At 43.6% G+C, this 12817-nt stretch overlaps 1 protein-coding gene across 1 annotated transcript in view; it reads right to left on the reverse strand.

The window, feature by feature from the left end:
• NCKAP5 (NCK associated protein 5) overlaps positions 1-2514 on the reverse strand; it is a 947236-nt gene extending 944722 nt beyond the window's left edge. The window contains exon 1 of the mRNA XM_041739534.1: positions 2008-2514. The gene's annotated coding sequence lies outside the window, so the exon portion shown is untranslated. The remainder of the gene's footprint in view (positions 1-2007) is intronic.
• Between the last annotated feature and the right edge of the window lie 10303 nt (positions 2515-12817).

Here is a 12817-nt window from a genome sequence, read left to right on the forward strand (position 1 = left end):
TTTTGCCCTGTCATGCGGTAGTTTATCAACCCTGTTCTAGGCCACAGTAAGGAGACTGTTGTACCCGATAAAGCCATAAATACAGCTGCTTAACCATTGTATGTTAATTATGCTTTGATTAAAAAACAAAAAAAAAAAAAAAAAAAAAAAAAAAACCCTTCCTGCTTAATTGAGATCATCCCTCACTCTTGATCCTTTCCCATCATGCCTGCAAGTATTTGTAAAGTCTTTGCTTCCATGACTCTAAGTCAGAAACAAATCTTGGGGCTCCTCCTAGCTCCAAATCAGCATTCCCCTCATGGTGACCCTGGAAATGAAGTCTCTGTTTAAGGGCAGGGTCCCCTTTTGTCTATTACCTGCATCCTCAAGGAATGAAGATGACAAGTTTCACCCTGTGTTGTCCTGATGAGCCAACCTACGGCCCCAAGGAGTCATAGCCTTACATTCTCCAGGACCTGGTCAAACCTAGGTCCACGTTGCTCTCTGAGTCATTAGGCCACCTCAGAGCCAATTTCCTGCAGCATACTACCCCATTTTTCTTCTGTACAAAGTTAGATTTCTAAGTCCCAATGTACTTCTGTGGCCACTGCCCATCTCTGGCTCTTTTGGTATGTCTGAAATGGTTGTGTTGGACAAGCGGCCCACCACATGTGTAGCCTTGTTTTCCTCTGGGCTCAGACACTGCCACAGGCAGGAAAGCTTTCTGCATTCACACATGTCTCCATTTGCACAGCACCCACTTCATAAACACCACCCAACCCCCGTACAGTAGAAGGCGTTATTCTCTCCCCCACATGGAGCATAGACCGCTGTATGAGGAGGTGCACTCCTACCAGTAGGTCTCACACACAGAGGGTATAGAGCGGATGCAGTTCTCGCTGAAATCTCTTTTATTTAAGATTTCTTTCACTGACTCATGACAAACTGAACGGGTAAAAAAAAAAAAAAAAAACTCTGCTGTTGCAAGTTTCCTTAAAATATCCCTTCTGGGCCTACCACCGTTTATCTTGGCAGCAGGTAGCTTGGAGAGTTTTGGAAAGTCTCAGCTTGGCATAGCCTCAGAGCTACTGGCACATTAAAGATTAATAAAGCGCATTTAACTGAGCTCAGGACGCTGCAACGTGATCCTTCACCGTGAAATGTGCAAGATTCTTTGTTTGCAATGAACAAAACTGGAGCCAAAAAGGGCCTCCCGTGACGAGCTAAGATAGGAAACAATCAGGAACTTTATGTGGCCTTCCCTGTAAATTGATGGGTAGGCATCAACGCCCCTGCTCAGCCACACTCTCGTACTTAGGTCTCAGGAATTTAAGATGGGCATCGGAGGACGGTGCACACACCTGGGCATCGAGTGAGCTTGCAGAACCAGCGAGAGTCCAAGGGCGGCCGCCTCCTTAACAGTGCACGAGAAGCCTGCCTGCAAACAAAATTCCTAATCCAGCAGGTTCTCCAATCAAAGTCCAGATCAAGCAATGCACTCGAGAACGTTTTGGACATGGCTTTGGTAACACGGAAGGCTTTGCGCCCGAGGGGGTATTAACCTGGGGAAGAAGCCACCGCTCCTCGCCTGCAGAGGTGAGGGCCCGCAGCGGAACGGGCCGGGCGCCGTGTGGGATGGAAAATGAAAAACTAAAGCAGCCCGTGCACCCGGAGGGTCGGTGCGCGACAGCACCCCCTCCGCTCTGCACCTCGGGACACCTGGACCCCCGCCATACATGGCTGGGATGGATCTGCGGGGGCAGACGCTGAAAAAAACGTGTCCCTCGGGGTCGTGCAGGGCGGGGGGGACCCACGTGCTGGCAACGCCGCGCGCCTGTTTGCGCAGCGGGAGCCCCGGTGCGGTGCGCGGGGACCCGGCGGCGACCCCCGCGCAGCGCAGCGCAGCGCAGCCAGAGCCCCAGCCCGAGCGCACGGGGCGCCCCGCGGCTCCGAGCTCCGCGCCCACGCCAGCACCGGAGGGGGGGGGGTGGAAAAAAAAGGAAGAAAACAAGAAAATTCTGTCCTTACCGAGGAGGCATAGGAGGCAGGGGCGGTGAGTGTTTCACGTTAGCTCACCCGGGGCTTTTTCGCTTGCATTCGGTCGGGGCTCTAACCGCTTAGTGATGCGAGTCCCCGGGGTGCTCGGATCCTCCTTCAAGAGTTTTGATCCCTGGCCTCCCCAGCCCGGGTCTCACAAACACCGCTGTGTTCTGTCAATATTTGCATGCAGCACCACGTCGGGCAGCCGGCCAACCCCCGCAGTTTCAAGAGGCAAGGGGGGAAAACTGACACCCTAACAAACAGGCTTCCCTCTTTTGTGTCTTCCGAGGTGGCGCTCCAAGTGTCATCTTGGATTCCTACGGGAGCTAAAGCGACCCTCTTTTTTTTTTTGGTGACTTTCTCCACTGCACACACCCCAGCCCCCACCCTCCCCACAAGCCAGGCCGGGCTGCCCGAGCTGGGCTCCGCAAAGTTTGTGTTTTTGTCTCCCTGCCCCGAAGTTCTCCGCACAACCAACCGCCCGGCTTGCCTCTCCACCAGCTGCACTTTAAATGTATTTTAATTGGCTGGAATGTCGAAAGAATCCATTTGGCAGTCGTTTGCATGTGAAGCACGCCCAGGGCAGCTGAAAGAGGCCCCAGAAGCGGCCGATTACTTCATCAAAAGCTGCAGCTTGAATGCCATTGACTCCTACATAACTACAGTGAACTCGATTCTATAGGCAAGAAGGAGTAATTAATAATTTGCTGAGAAAATTCTTCATTCATCTAAGAGCCAAAAACGCAAAGGGGAAAAAAAAAAAATCCCTGCAGACACAACAGTTCTTATGAAAGGCTTGATTTATAGCCTCCAGTTCTCCTCTTCACAAACATTGACTTTGTATAGCATTACAGGAGGGGGTATAATGTATAATTCGGTTTGCCCGAAAAGTTAATTTAACTAATTTTCCTTTTGAATGATCCCCTGAGATCCATCGTTCTAGTACCTCTTTATACACTAGCCATATGCTACAATAAATATTGTCAATACTTGTGGCATTTCCTCATTCCCTGTATTTCTCTTGGTTGGTCGCAATAATTAGTTTGTGGCCTCTGCTGGATCCAGTCACAGATAAATTCACTCTGAGTCAAAGTGGATAATCATCACTACACAGAATTTACGAGACATATTCAAGTTTAAAACACTCAAAAACAAATGTCAGTTTATAAAGATTCTACGGTGTGGGGGGGGCACATATACACACTCATATATATATATACATATATCCAAAAAATAATAAAATATATAAAATCACAAAGAAATGCAATAGCTTTTAAGTGGGGCTTTACCAATATTTTGCTGAGAAGCCTTTCCAATAGAATAGGTAAACTGGGTTTACAGATTTAGGAACCTTGGGAAGTGTATTTTGAAGAAACATCCTAGGTGACCCTGATCTTTACCCCTCATTAAGAACCCCTGGTTCAGAGTCAGAATATCTAGGAGGATATTGGCACTTTAAGGACATCTCTCACTGGAAAGTATGAGCCAGAGAACATTGTCAAATCGGTTCTAATGCCTTTTCCTCACTTCAATAAAATTGTGGCTCTTAACAAGACAGTACAAGAGAAAGAATGGTGTACGCAAGTTGCTTGGGTGGATTTGTTGAATGGCTCAGAGACTTCAAAACAGCACCCAAAGCGAATGGGCTTCATTTGCAGAAAGGCAAAAGAGCAGAAGACTGGGAGAAAGGGTGAGGGCCAGTTCCATGGACACACAACCTAGATGGTCACACAGAGCCCCCCCTCAGAAAGGAAGTGCTCTTGAATTAATGCTGTGCTGGCGCCATCTTGAAACTCTTGAAACTCCTGACTGTTGAGCCAGGGGCCCAGCATTTTCACTTTGCATTGGATCCAGCAAATTATGCCACTGGTCTTGACAGAGATAATATAAATCTATCCATTTTCAACACATGGTTGGGATTGGCAAGCGCTGGGAAGACCATACTGAGGGTATAGGTAAGGCGCTGCTTTTCGTCATGCCCAACATTCCACTTTAGATTTTGGAACCACTGAGAGGACTGAAGAGGGTGACTTAGGAAGAAGAATCTCTCCAGCAAACACAGAGGGTGAGAGTGATATGGCAGGTTCTGACCGGTTTGCCCTGAAATGATGGTTGGTTCACTGCTTGCTATATGACCACACTTCATCTTACTGTTTCAGAGAGAACTTTTTCTTTCTCCTACAGCCAGTCCCCACCTGTCATTCTATGAGCAGAAAGCAACATGTATAACTGTAATCCACCTTTAAATTATTCTAGAGTCTTGATTCATGGTTTGACAAAATTAAATTCAGTATCAAAGGATCAAAGGCACTCTTTGCCCACTACTGGGAGGTCCAGTGGCTCACAAGTTACTGGAGTTCTATGGAATGGGGACCCATGGGTCGTCTTATGCTCCCAAAGGCATTCTCTGAGACCAACCCTAACACCTGAATTTTCGCCTGCCTTGGCCTTAAGAGAAACTATACAAAGAAATTTTTTTTTTTCTTCTAGAAAAGAAGTTGGTCTCAGAAGCCAAATACTTAATGTTGCTGGCATCCTGTATCTGTTAGCTGGACTCTTAACGTGCTCTGATACTGATACTGATACTTAGGAAATAAAATAGATTTGCATTCTAGAAATAGAATTTACAGCTTAGCTGCTCCAAACTATTATTTTTTAAAAAGGATAACCACAGCAAGAAATGATTAATGTCTTCCCAGAAAGTCAATAAAACAAACCCGTCCAGGTTGCACACTTCCTTTTTGCTACTTATGTTCCCATGTTGGACTACCCAAGCGGTTCCCCCATTCTGACTTGCCCACTGACTATTAGATATTCTCCTGGCTCCTGTCTGCTTTCATGCCTCCAGATTTATTTCAATTGCCCAAGTCCCAACTCCTTGTCTTACCCCTGATAAGCCACTTTCATGCACAGCACTGAGCGTGCTGCACCTATAAAGACATCTGATTTTACACAAGATACATGGCCTAGCCATGATAGAACAAGGCCACCCAGGAATTCTTGGATCTTCTGAGAAAAATTCTTTTCGGCCACTTAGAGAACTTTATTACATATTCTGGTAGAGGCAGGTTTGAAAGCTCGCAGTGTCTAAGAAATAGCTAAATGGTCCTGTTTTAACTCCCTGCCAGAGCTTATCAGCTTATGCAGCAATAGAACAGAGATTCCTCAGAATATAGCTGGTCAATATGGGGGCACGTAGAGGCTCGTGATGAGTCATGTTCACAAAGCAAGAAACCATGCCCTGGGATGCAGAATAATCTATTAGAATGATCTGGTAGGTTCTAGAAGTCATAGAAATGTCAAGGATAAGAGCCAGGAAGGCAGAGGGAAAGATTCTGAGTATGAATGGGAAGGTCTTAGTACTACTGAGAAACAAACCAAATGCCTAATGTGCCACTTTCTCGCACTGACCCTGACAGGGCCCCGACTTCCTCATGTGTCCATGGGTAGCACTGATACAGCTACCCACAGGTACACTGACTATACCTGCCATTGAAGGTTAGAATATACACGCTTGTCACACTCTTCAATCATGGAAACACTGAAGCCATGGAAGCAGGGACAGCACTCAAACCCATATCACAAACCTAGGTCAGCCAGGCAGTAGGTCAGAATCCAAGAAGACAGATGAAGCAACAAAGTCCTAGTTTCTGGCAAACCAGAAGACTCACAGAAGGCAGATAGCCAAATCACTGAAAAAAGCCAAATCCCAGGCTTCTTGGTTCTTCAGGAAATAAAGAAGCAAATTAAGACAAACAGCAAGTGGGTTAAGATACTGTTTTTTAAAAGATGACCGTAAAGGGTTTCTGCTTGGAGAAGCCGGAACCTTGTGTTAAACATGGCCAGCCTGTGGCTTGGGGAGTTCACCAGGAAGTAGAAAACCCAGGAGGAAAAGTCAACACAAAACATTTGATTTGTTAAATTCAGTCAAACTGGAATTAATGGAGCTCATGCTGAACGAAAGGTCCTTCTCAGGATCACAGGCCTGAGTGAGAAATCGACCTAGCATGGGGTTATACCGTACTATGTTAGGGCTGCCAGAACAAAGTACCACAGACTGGGAGGCTCACACAACAGCAAGTGATTTTCTTACAATTCTGGAGGCTAGAAGTCCCAGATCAAGGTGTCATCAGGGTTGATTTCTACTGTTTTACAGATGGACATCTTCTCCCTGTGTCTGTAAGTGGTCTTTCCTCTGTGTCCTAATCTCTTCTTCTTGTAAGGATACAAGTGACATTAGATTAGGGTCTACCCTAAAGACCTCATTTTAACTTCTCTCTTTAAAGATTACGTACCTAAGTACAGTCACATTCTGAGTTGCTGGGGGTTAGGACTTCAATATATGAATTGGAGGCAGGAGGGTACGATTCAATCTATAACAGGTGCCTTGGAGGCCACTTCTTATTTACTCCAGAGCCACTTTACTACTGACCATTCACAGATGGGAAAATTTGAGCACAGAGAGATTAGGAAATCTGTTGGAGGACACAGAGCAGGGCCAATATGTTTCTAGAGCTCTAATTCTTGACCCAACACCTAGCTATCTTTCCAGAAGCCAAGTTTTTTGATATATTTGATTAACATAATTCCCAAAACACTTGGTACCCAGAACCTATAACTCATATCCCATGAGTTCCCAAAGCTTGGCCATCATAAGTCCAATTCATCGAGCATTTATTGAGCATCTATGAGATAGGCCAAACTTCTCTGCTGGCTAGTAATTTTTCCTAAGAGGTAACAACAGTAGTCATAGGGTAAGTGACTAAATTTTGGAGAAAGAGGAGACCTAAGGACCTGGGGTTAATGCTTTAATGTCTACCATGGAGTGTCCTATGGTGAGGAAGGGAGGCTGACAGCTACAGGGGATCCCTGAGATTGATGTTCAACTTTCAGAAGCCAGAAAAACCACATCTCAGCTCCTAGAAGTGACAATTACCCCCCAGAAGCTATAACTTAGAATCCCACAAGAAGCCATGGGCAAACTGATGATCACATGTGAGGAACAAAGAGAAGGGAAAGAGGAGAGAAAAGAAGGCAGAAAAGAACGGAGGAAAACACGGTAGGAAACATGGGACGGGCACCTGTTATGTGGTGGTTATGATGCTGACACTACTTACATTGCCTCTTTTAATCCTCACAAAATCCTAGGAAGGAAATTGCACTTATCTTTATTTTAAAGATCCATAAACTCAGACTTGGATGTGTTAAAACTTTTGCTCACATTGTCACAGAGAGAAATTGGCAGAGCCAAGATTTAAACCCAATGTTATTTATGTTTTCCTTAAACCACTCTGCCTGCGAACTCTAAAGTGAAGCAACAAGAAGCAAGCAGGGAGCTCATGCTAACAGTCAATGGGACTGTGTGGGAGGAGGCAGTGCCTCTCATGGGGAACAAGTCCAGTTACCTACAGAGGTCAAAGCCCCTGCGTGTGAAACCAAGACATTGATTGCAGAAAAGATTGGCTGCTTGAGACAGTGCACAGTAGCGTGAACTGAAGTGAGAAAGGTCGGAGAGGCTGTGTGCTGATGGATAGGGCTAGCACCGGGCTAGTTCTCTGATAACCAGATAAAGGGGGCTCATTGATGGGGATCACTTACTTTATGCAAATGATTCTGCCCCGTGTATTTATCCCTTTGTTGTATGGGGGTTTGCCTTGATAAAATATATCAGCTCCAACCACCAGGGAAAATAAATCTTGCTGGCCATTCAGAAACCAGACTCCAGATTCAGAGCTGGATGAGACAACCTTTTAGTGGAATCAGTGGTCTGATGAGCACCAGGGAATTCGGATGATGTTTATTCAGTGAACAGATAACAATTTATAGCCAGGAGAGAAACAGAGACGGAATCAGAGAGGAGAGAAAAACACCCTGACTTGTATTTGTATTCAATGGGTGCCGTTTAAAGCACCAATATTTAAAGAGCTGTCAGAAAATGAGGGGTGAATCAATGACTCACCAATATTTTAGTGAGCCACAGATGGTGGACCGAATATGACAGCAGGTGCTGGAAACAAATGTATAACTCCAACTTCCGTTTTATCTTGACCATCGAAGAAGTCATCAAAATAGTGAATGAGAAATAAAATAATTGCTATGGGGTTTAGAAATGCATTTTTGGTAAGTGAGTCTTCCTAACTTTTGTCACATGTAAAGTCATGACATGATCTTATATCCTTTAGGGTTTCATTCACTGGCTACTTGAGAAGACAATTCAATGGCATGTTTGAGAGCCACCCATGCATAGTCCTTTCTATATAGCGGATCTTGTTCCAAGTGCCCCACAAAGAATAGCTTTCTGAAGGTAGGTGCTGTCATTACTCCCGTTCTACAGGCAGAATAACTGAGGCTCAGTTAGTTGTCTTCACTCACAATGACATAAACACGAGAGCTGTGATTCAAGCCAGGAAATCTGGTTCCTCACCACTGCCTATCCACCTCTCGTGGCAACACATGGTCCTGGGCTTTAGGAATTGAACACATGTGTACAGAGCCCCAGCTTCATCTGGCTTCACTTTAGTGGCCTGCCTGTTCTTCTACTACCTTCTCCAACAGACAGGGGTGTCTTCTCACCTCCACATAGGTCTATACAGATGCCCAGTTAGAGGTATCTTAAACTTGTTTTTGTTTTTGTTTTTTTTTCTGCCCAGGAAGATGTTTTGCTAAAGCATTCTGTGCAAACTGAATTTTTTTGGTCAAGGCTCAGTACCTTCAAAAAACAAATTGGTGTTTGTTACCTTGGAATTATAGATTTTCTCATGGACATTTCTCCTCTAGGGAACCTACCTTGACTATGCTCTATCGTGTTAATCCTCTCCAGGGACCAGAGCTTGGGTAGCGGTAGCAGAGGAGGAGGAAGAAAGAAGTGAGGGACTCTGTGCCTGAGCTTGTCTTTCTTTTTAATTCTTTTCAAGAATGTATTTATTTATTCATGAGAGACACAGAGAGAGAGGCAGAGACATAGAGGAAGAAGCAGGCTCCCTGCAAGGAGTCCGATGCGGGACTAGATCCCAGAACCCATGATCACACCCTGAGCCAAGGGCAGATGCTCAAACCCTGAGCCACCCAGGCATCTCCAGGGGCCTGAACTTGTCTTAAGGCTTATTTTCAGGTTAACCAGCTGCCCACCTCATCTCTGTGCTATATACTTCTTTCTTACAAAAAAAAACCCAGAAACTTCTTCTATCCAAGTGGAGACAACAGGTCTCAACGAAAAAGGTGTCTGTCCTCACAATCAGACCTACCTAGGGTCTGCCTCTGCTCTGTTCTGCCTTTACTAACTTCGTCCCTTTGGAAAGGTGGCTTAACCTCCTAAGCCTTAGAGTCTCCATCTCTAAGGAGACGTTAATATGACTTTTTAAAAAGTACTTAGATCATACAATATGAAAATGTCTGGTTTCTTGGTGGTCCTTGGTTTATGTGAATTTCTCTTTTCTCTTTTCCTCCATTGTCATGTCTGGACTAAAGCTACTGAACATGAAGACAACCGGGGCATTCTTTTTCATAGACCTCTCCTCAAGTACTCTGGACTTGAAGACATTTTAGCCATGCATGAGCCTCCTACTGACATTATCTTACCTGCATAAGCAGAATCAGTTGCTAAGAAAAGCCTTATATGGTAAATACCTGTAATGGTAAATAACATCACCAAACTGTTCTGTAGGGCTTCTGAACTGAGAGTGACTGAATTCTAATTACATGTGGGAGAATCCAGAAAGCACATGAGCCCTCAAAGCAGTTTGCTCACTAGATTTACCCAGTGTAATGAATCTTTAAAATGACTTAATGATGCGAGTACATATCATTATTTGGTAGCTTTAATGATGGTTTCAAAGAGAAATTTATCCTATTTTTTAAGCAGAAAATAATAATAATAATAATAATAATACTTCCCATAAGTATGGTTGCACTTGAAAAAGTTATCTTTCAAAGTCACCATATTTTAAGAGCATTTTTCTTATCATGCCACTTGACCATTTTTCAATGTCTTCCCTCCATTCTACTTTTGTCCCCTCCATTAAATTATAGGAAAGGCTGGGGCATCGGGGGTGGTTCAGTAGGTTAAGCATCTTCTTTTGACTCAGGTCATGATCTTGAGGTCCTGGGATTCAGGTCCTGGTCCTGCAACCAGCTTCCTGCTTAGTGGGGAGCCTTTTGTTTCTCTTCCTCTGACCTCCACTCTTGCTCTCTCTCTCTCTTGCTCTTTATCCCAAATAAATAAAAATAAAATCTAATTTTTTTTTAATCTTTAAAAAATTAAATTAAAATCTTTAAAAAAAATTACAGGAGAGGCATTTAGGAAAAGCAGACTGGAGAACATCATGACAACAAAGAAAAAAAATTTTAATGTAAGTGCAGTAAAACTAGAACTAATTTTTGCCTACATACATATGATAAGTTTAGGAAATATCAGTTCCACATGCAACAAAGATGCCTAGAAGAGGTCAATAATGTAATTATTTATTTACTGTTTTAAATAAAAAAATGGCTTGAATCATAAATGGATAGAAGGTAAAATTTCTAACAGACATCAAGTAGAGATAGTTGGCAAGATGTATGGCAAAATTATGATATATGGGAACAACAACAACAAAAACTATCTATAGAGAAAATCAGTAAATAACCAAAGGGAAGCTTAAGATCAAAATAGTGAGATGATAGTTAGAGGATCCTCCTCTAGGTTTGAGTTCCTTTGAAAGATCATTAATCCAAATGAGTACTTGTAAGAAACTTTTTATTTGGTATTGAAAGAACACCTTGGTGATAAACAATGAGAAGATAAGAAAAAAGACTTTTGTCCTGATCAGTATAGAGTTCCTAGTTCAGTTAACTTGTGTAAAAATTATACCCACTTAGGAAAAATGCAAGATTGAAACATTAAAGTACCTGTGCTCTGAATCCCAGATGAAGCAGTGTGAGTCCATTTTAAAGCTACAACTGTATAAGAGGGTTCCCTTTTCTCCGCATCCTCTCCAACATTTGTGGTTTCCTGCCCTGTTAATTTTCCCCATTCTCACTGGTGTGAGGTGGTATCTCATTGTGGTTTTGATTTGTATTTCCTTGATGGCCAGTGATGCGGAACATTTTCTCACGTGTGTGTTGGCCATGTTATGTCTTCCTCTGTGAGATTTCTCTTCATGTCTTGCCAATTTCATGATTGGATTGTTTGTTTCTTGGGTGTTGAGTTTGATAAGTTCTTTATAGATCTTGGAAACTAGCCGTTTATCTGATACATTGTTGGTGGGAATGTGAACTGGTGCAGCCACTCTGGAAAACTGTGTGGAAGTTCCTCAAAGAGTTAAACATAGATCTGCCCTACTACCCAGCAATTGCACTGCTGGGGATTTACCCCAAAGATGCAGATGCAAGGAAACTCCGGGACACCTGCACCCCGATGTTTATAGCAGCAATGGCCACAATAGCCAAACTGTGGAAGGAGCCTCGGTGTCCATCGAAAGATGAATGGATAAAGAAGATGTGGTTTATGTATACAATGGAATATTACTTAGCCATTAGAAATGACAAATACCCACCATTTGCTTCAATGTGGATGGAACTGGAGGGTATTATGCTGAGTGAAGTAAGTCAATCGGAGAAGGACAAACATTATATGGTCTCATTCATTTGGGGAATATAAATAATAGTGAAAGAGAATAGAAGGGAAGGGAGAAGAAATGGGTAGGAAATATCAGAAAAGGAGACAGAACGTGAAGACTCCTAACTCTGGGAAACGAACTAGGGGTGTGGAAGGGGAGGAGGGCAGGGGGTGGGGGTGAATGGGTGCCGGGCACTGAGGGGGGCACTTGACGGGATGAGCACTGGGTGTTATTCTGTATGTTGGCAAATTGAACACCAATAAAAAATAAATTTATTATTTAAAAAAAAAAGCTACAACTGTAATCTCATGCCATGCCATGTTCCAAGTTTATATAATCCGTCCTCAGGCTATCTTTGGTTTTCTTGTTTTCTTTTCTTATCCCAATCTACCCATTTGCTCATTTGTCCTCCAGTCCTGTTCTACATATTCTTACTGTAACATTTTGGGCATGTTCTTCAAACACATACAACACACATCACATACGTGTTCCCATATCTACCTGTGCCCCAGGTAATTCTCATTTCTTGACTGAATCTTCCAAAGCCCAAAGTCAAGTCCTATTTCCTCAGAGATGTTTCCATTCCCAGTCACCCCAGCCCACAGCAAAATAGGGACTGCTCTCTCTTTGTTTGTGGTAAGTGACAAATAGTATTAAAGTACGCCTTATGCTGGGATTTTCTCATGAATACATTTCATCTGTCCATTTACAATTGGTTGTAAGCTCTTTGTGCCAGGAGTGTTGCAATGTAGCTCTTTGATCCCTGATTTCTGTTTCTTGCACCGAGAAGGTAGTCAACAACACTCTGCTGACCAGAGATTGGTACCCTTTCTGGTATCAGCAGGCAGCTTTAAAACTCTTCCAACAAGGGCAGCCCTGGTGGCCCAGTGGTTTAGCGCTGCCTTCAGCCCTGAGCATGATCTTGGAGACCCGTATCGAGTCCCACATCAGGCTCCCTGCATAGAGCCTGTTTCTCCCTCTGCGTCTCTGCCTCTCTGTGTGTGTGTGTGTGTGTGTGTGTGTCTCATGAATAAGTAAATAAAATCCTTCAAAAAAAAAAGTATGCCTCCTTTAAAAAAAAAAAAAAACTCTTACAACAAAAAGAAATAGAAAGTTCACTTAAGATGATTTGCCTGGGTTAGTCCAATGAGTCTATGCCAAGGAGGCAACCATGATATATGCGACTGTGATAGGCATTCAAA

Source organism: Vulpes lagopus, chromosome 24 (assembly GCF_018345385.1).
Source record: "Vulpes lagopus strain Blue_001 chromosome 24, ASM1834538v1, whole genome shotgun sequence".
In the NCBI taxonomy this organism is placed as follows: Eukaryota; Metazoa; Chordata; class Mammalia; order Carnivora; family Canidae; genus Vulpes; species Vulpes lagopus.